Genomic DNA, 6996 nt, shown 5'->3' with positions numbered 1-6996 from the left:
TGGTATCCACGCAGCAGCCGGCCCTGGTGAGTCTGCAGAGGGTAAGATAAGGGGGGGGGGGGGGCTGCAGCAGGGCCTGGGTCTCAGTGAGGAGGCTGAGGTTATTCATTGCTCTGCCGTGAAAGCTTGAGAAGATTACCCAGAGCCTGGTTGGCAGTGATACAAGGGGGGACAGGCAGAGGGGGGCATCCCTCTCACCCCTTTGTTCCCCATCCATCTGCTTGAATCTCACAATGGCTCATCAGGACCAAGAGGGGTGGAGGGGTGGGGCAGCGCAGGCTCGCAGAATGGGAGGAAGTGAGTGTCGAGGGCTTGGCCGGGGAGGAGGGGGGGGGCAACCTGCAGAGCGCGGGGAGGTAATGCGAGGCAGCGTAGGGGGAAAGAGGCTGAAAGGAGGGAGAGATAGTGCAGGACGGGGAATGAATCCTGCAGCTCGCCGCTTGTTGAGATTGAATGAATGGTGCTGCAGCTGACAGGCTGCGACAGGCGACACCGGGGGGGCCGGGGGGGGGTGCCGTGGAGGCGGGTGTCCGCATTGTTATTTCCTGGGAGGTAATGGGCTGGCAGCTCCTCTTCACTGGGAATAATCAGTACTTTGGTTAGACTCAGACACCACTTCAAACCATGATAAATACTCCACTCCAGGCCCTTTCCACCAAGAGGAGAGCATTTGTTTTTAAATGCCCCCCACCACCATATTTATCTTGTTGAGGAATGATCAGATGATGATGGGCCCTTTCGTCCATTACACAGGTAATTACAGGTGTTTTTACACCGGCAAAGAAAAACAGCCGTGACAGCTTACCTTTGCCTGGTGGTGGGGGGGGGCAGAAGTGGTGAGGGATGGTTTCATTAATCTCAAAGATCCAGTGGAAGCAACGCTCATTTCTACCCTGGTACAAAACAAGCGGATCCATTTATTCAGCGTCGTAATTCCCAAACAAACACCGGAGCCGTGGAAGATTGAGGATTTCCCCCATTTTTTTTCCATAAAATCAACTAAAACTTGGGATAAATGATCGACGGCTCCTTCTGACGTCACTCTGCAGCCGTGCAGATTGAGACAGACCAGAATTTTCACCCCCCTCACCACCCCCCCCCCCCCCGGAATCAAGTTAGATTTTTCTCCCAGAGTCTCATCCTGAGGTGTTCCTGAATCACTCCGCCGAACTCATCTCGGAATTGTTCTCCGTGTACGGGTTCATGTGCGAGTGCATGAACAGCTCGAGGCTATTACACCTCTCAATTGAATAGAAGACCAATTACTTCAGTCCAGATGGAGGTGCGTGCTCCTCAGAGGAAGCCCTGCTCGTGCACGGACACACACACACACACACACACGAGATGGCGCTTGTGTCCTCTAATGGAGAGAGGATGTGTACAAATAAGCAGGTGCACGAGGGTGCACGTTTCTGGCCAGGATTGAAGTGGAAGTAGCCGATGAAAGCCTCTCCATCCCCACGGAGCCTTTACTGGGACGCTCCCACAAGAATCCTCTCTCAAACCAAACCAGTGGAGCTGGATCACGCACGCACGCACGTGCGCACACACACCGATCGGACATATGGCCAATCTCCCATCGTCTGCTGTGCTATTTACGGCTCAGTAGCTCATCATTTGTTTTCCCTCTTAGAAACCAGTTTGACACCTGTTTGAATTCTCAGTTAAAGGCTTTTTTCTCCGTCTGGGTGACGGCTGCTGTCACTTAATCTCGCTCTCCACATCGGCGGTGATTGATAGTGTGTCTTTTCTCATGAGACTGGCGGTAATATCTCTGTTCCTGCCGAGGAAAACGTGTCCTTGCGCTGACAATCAAGTCAGATTTCAATAGTGGGGCGACTGTCTGCCGGCATCTGGATGCCGACATCCTCAGCATGCTAATGCTGCCGAGCTGCTGCTGGTGTCAGATACAGGTGTGCTAACTGCTCCCCATCCCACCCATGTGGAAGCTTTTACAGAACCACCCCCCCCCCCCCCCACCCCCCCCCCCCCCACGTACAGGTATACAGTTGCTGAGCATAGATGCTTATACCTTAGCGTAAATGCTAATACCTTCGCTAATACCTCGCATTGGTGAAACAAAGAGTTGTGTTTGGTTATTAGAAACTAGGAACTACTCTGTTGCACCCCTGTTATTCCCTCCAGGAACAATAAAAGATATCATTCCCTGTTGTAGTGGGAATTCTTTGTTCCCTCCTCTGGCTCGGCGACCGCTGGGATAAGCTCCAGCCCCCCCCCCCCTCTTCCCCCGCCGTCCACCCTGACCCAGATTAGAAATAAGCAGCAGTTAACGGAAAGGTCGTGTTATCGAACACTTCTGCTGTGGCGCTAACAGACTTGCGAGTCCGTTTGTAACCAGAAGAATTTAATCTTTCCGCGCCGCTAAAGATGAATTTTAAGGATTTATGTGGCGCCGAGTCTCACCCAGATGAAAGGTTGTTTCCAGAGCATAACAGATGTCTGCGTAGAGCTCTGTGGACCATTGGAGGCAAACGCACCAGGCCCAGGGGGCTCGTGTGCCCTGGATGTGGAATCATCTTTTGTAAATGTGCTGAAATGCCATTCCTCCTCCACCGGCTATGAATGCAGGAAAGAGCCACCGGCTGGATGTGAGGAGGGATGAATGAATGAATGAATGAACGAAGGAATTATAATCTGAAATACAGATTGCTCCTAGAAGTGAAAGTAGGCAGATGGAAGGAAGGATGAGCAGGGACAAAGCCACATGTGGAAATAAGTGATTATTTCCTGTTTGTGCGGAAAATTTCAACTAAAGACTGCAGCTTTTTACGCTCTTTTCTTTTTCTTTTGTAGCCACTGGTCTGCTTAGCATGCTAGCCCATGCCTGTGCTAATGCCCTAATAATTTCTGGCCTCATAGATTTATTTGTTAAGAGCATTTCCTGCTTAGCCGAGGTTTTTATTTACCGTAAAATCGATTTATTCCTGCGGGAATTTTTTTTTCCCCCCCCCAACATTCATTCTTGGCGCTCCCTGTCAGGCGTCCACAGGAAACACACTGTACCGAGGACACGGGACGCAGCGGTCAGGTGTAGAGTGTCACCCTTGGGCGACAGAGTGCTGCGTCAGTCATCGCTGACAAGGTCTCCTCGCCCTACTTTCACCCTGACGGATGAATTATTCATTACAGTAGAGGAAAGCACAGGGGACCCTGCTAATTTCTCAATGGGGTTGTTGGCTGTCCTCAAGCTAGGCCGTCCAATCAGAAGACGAGCTCCAACGGGGCGGTTTGAAATATCTCTCAGCGTCTTGCTCAATATATTTATGAAATGGACACGGGCGGCTATTCACGCCGTTAGAAAGGCCTCTCAGTGACTCATTGACTTATGGTGAAGTGGACAAAAACCCGCGTTTCCTAAACCGACGCGTTATTAGCTGCTTTCAAGGACGCCGAAACGCCGCGCGTGGGCGTCTGCCGCAGACCCTCGCAGATTTATTGAGTGCACTCACACCCGTCGGATACATCCAGCCGCGGCTGGGCTGGTTTTAAAGGTTGGGGACTCTGCCAGGTGTCGTCATCGCGGAGAGAGTCGTGTCCTTTGGCGAGTGGCGGCGCGCCAGCGAGCCATGCAGAGGTTAACTTAGCATATGACATTCTCCCCGGCTCCGGATCCCCACGATCAACTAAATCACGTTAACGCGAGGGGCTGGCGGTGAGAAAGAGCATCGCAATGCTCCGTCTTCCGCAGGCGCGCAGAGCAACAGCCGGCCCGGGCGCCGTGACTCATCTGTGGGAGATGATAAAATAAACCATTAAAGCTCCAGGAGCACCAGCAGCCGTCTGATAGCAATTAAAGGGAAAGGCGGAATATAAACGTCAAACAAAAGAGCTCTGCCAATTTAAGCCTGCGAGCAGGAGCAGAACCAGCTCTTCCATTTGTATTAAGCGTTTTGGCAGTTTCATCGAAGCTCCGTACGGAACCGCAGACCCAGTCGAGCCTCACGGACCCCCAGGAGATCTCCCAGCGGATCTTTTTCGGTGATTTCGGCCGACAGGAACCGGCTAAAGACGAGCAGAACGGTAACAAATGGACTCGTGCTGACGTGCTGGGGGCTGTTTTACGTTCCTCTGCTTGGCAGAGGTCCAAATCTGCTCATTTCCAAAGCGTAAAGCAAAAGAACCGAGCCGGAGTCGTTCCATTTGAATCCTGCTGTCATTTATCCACAAATATAAAACTTTAGATTCAACACGTTGCTAAAATAACCGGTTTTAACCGCATCCAGCGCCGAGGTACCGTACCGGCTTGCGTGACTTTCTCACCTCTCCAAATGCTACATCGGTGAGTGTTAATTACACGCCAGCGGTCTCGCCGCAGCGCCCGTGTCTTTAAACATGGGTTTCAAGCCCCCGCAGAGAAGGCGACACCTCTGGGAGCAGAGGTGTCAGCGCGCCCAGAACCACAAATGACATATTTACTGCAACCTCCCACTCCCAGTACATGCAGGCAGAGCGAGAGAGGCCGACCGGCACGCCAGCACGGTCTCCGCCCCCCCCCCCCCCCCCCCCCCCCCACAGCCGGGCGGGATGATTCACATCCCATCTGAGCTGCAGAAAACCGTTGAACTGCGATAAAAATACTGAAGAGCGAAGTTAAAGTTGAAGCTCACGTCACGTCTGAATAATAAATTTTATGACTGCAGATAAAAACGCATGTGTTTATGTAGAGAGATCCCTGAGGGGGGGGCGCATGCTGGGAACCACGTGGATGCCGGCGCCGCCTTTCTCGCCGCGTGGACGGGAGACGGGGGACGTTTAGCCTTCGCCCGCGGCGTCCCTCGCTGGAACGAGACGCTCCGGGTGAAATTCCCGGGCGTCTTTCTCCCGCGGCATCGAGCGCCGAGGCCGTAACGCTAACCCGGGAACGCCGAGTCAGCAGGACTAAAACGCTGTTTTCCAGCGCGTCTCCACCGCACGTCTGGTCAGAGGAGGGATAAAGGACGTTTCTTTAGAGCCTCCGCTGCTAATTACACGCTCGGCACTTGTTCGTAACCTCCTTCTCTCTGACAGCAGAGGAGCGAATCACCTATTTCCTGCAGCCGCCCACTCCCGACGCGCTCCGGCGCACGGATGGGACCTGCACGCCGGCGTAGCCACACACCCCGGTAGCAACAGATGGACGGCCTTGAGGCAGCGCCTGGGAGGGTCGCGTGCGGGTTAGAGCCGCCGATTGATTGCCGAGATCAGGTGTGCGTCTGGACAAAAGCGCCTCCTGCTCGGTCGTGGTTACAGGAGCCCCGGGACAAACGGAGACACGCAACAACGGCGGCATCTGTGGCAGGTAATGATCGCCCAGGCACAAATCCGGGTAATGACAGACCTCGGCCATTTGTTGCTGTTAAAATCACTGTTGCTCATTCGGAGCTCCGCGTGGGTCCTCCAGCAACACGTGCCGGAGCTGCCGCCTGCTCGGGTTACGGACGCGGACGGGGGCCGAAGCGCCGCCGGCCTGAGCCTGGCGGGTGTCGCCGTTTATCCGCCACGCAGCCCACCTGCATCCATAAATCAGGTCAAAGGTGAATTAGGGCCCAGAGCGGCGGCTAACGCGCTGCGTTTCTATACCGGGGACGCCGCGGCCCGCCGACACCGCCTTCCAGAACCGCCAGAGTGCTGGAAAAACGGGCTGGTTTCAGCAAAAGGGCTCCGTCGGCTGCTGAACGGAGCGTTTAGCAGCAGAAAAAGGCAGATATTTCCCTCCAGAGTGATTAGAGGGGGAAACACGCGAGCGCCGCTATTGACTTTTGCCTCCAAATGAGTTAAACTGCTGCTCTGCAACTGCTGGATGTGTAAATAAACCGCAGCGTTTGGCGTCTGCAGACGGGTGGGCGGCGTTTTCAGGAGCCGCCTCGCTACCGTGCGTCAGCGCTGGATTGATACTGATCAGGAAGGATATTTCCTTCCAAACCCAGCCTGGCATGTTGAAACACAGCTTCCAACAGGCTGTCAGTGATCCCATGTCACGTCCCCCCGCCGTGTCGCCGCGGCGCGGCTCACACGAGCACAGGCGCCACCTCTGGATTCAAACATGGAGCGACAGGGCCTCCCCTTGATCCCTCCCTCTCTCCTCCTGCGTTAGCAAACGTGATAATAGCAGCGTGTTGTGGTGTGGGCTCCGTGTTAACACTGCGGCTGTCAAAGGCCATCAGCCCCCTTCAAAGGATGATGGCTCTCTAAAGTGGGCTCTCTAGCAGCAGCCATTTTCCACTCCACTGGCCCCACACACGAGGGGGACTGGTCGGCCCAAGCAGCTGGGCCAGGCTGGTCACTGGGGGTGGGGAGAAGGAGATGAATGGGCTGGATGTCAGGAGGGGGGGTCTAGAAGGAAAGGAAGGGCGTCTTTATGCAGCAGTAGGTGTGTTTTGAGGCTTTATGCCCTTTGTTTTAGGCAGCAGGGGAGCGGCCGGGGGGGGCTCAGGTGTTCAGGTGTGTCTCAGATACCTGCAGCTCCTCTCCTGGACTCACTTTAGTGGGCGAGGGCCGGCAGCAACGGCGAGTGTTTATGTGTCCACGGTCCACCTGGGTCTCGCTCGGGACAGAGGAGAACACAGATCCACTTTCATAAATCATTTTCTTTCTTGACATCGCATCAAGGTTACGCGCTTGGCAGCCGCCACTGCCCATAAATTGCCTTTGCATCGACAATGCAAAGGGGCTCCGCTGAGGCTTCCAGTGGCTCGCCGGGTATTTATGGGTGGAAAATTGGGATGACCTTTTCCAAAGTGTAACAATTGTCCCTTCGATATCAACCCGATTCCCCGAAGAGGAAGGACCGGCCGCATCCCTGAGACGGAGCGAATTTACATCAGAGTTACATTCAAACCGACACGCCAGCTTTTGTTCGCCGTCTGGGCGCTCTGGCTCTGCACTGCCCGCAGAGTGGAGGTAATAATTAGCTCGCTACAGCGGGGTAACAAGTTAGCACCCCCGTCCTGCTGCGCATCGCTGTAATTGGTCCCCTCATGTGGCCCTGTGGGCTCC

The sequence above is a fragment of the Takifugu flavidus genome, chromosome 8 (assembly GCF_003711565.1).
Source record: "Takifugu flavidus isolate HTHZ2018 chromosome 8, ASM371156v2, whole genome shotgun sequence".
NCBI lineage: Eukaryota > Metazoa > Chordata > Actinopteri > Tetraodontiformes > Tetraodontidae > Takifugu > Takifugu flavidus.
Note: the sequence above shows the minus strand (reverse complement) of the source record.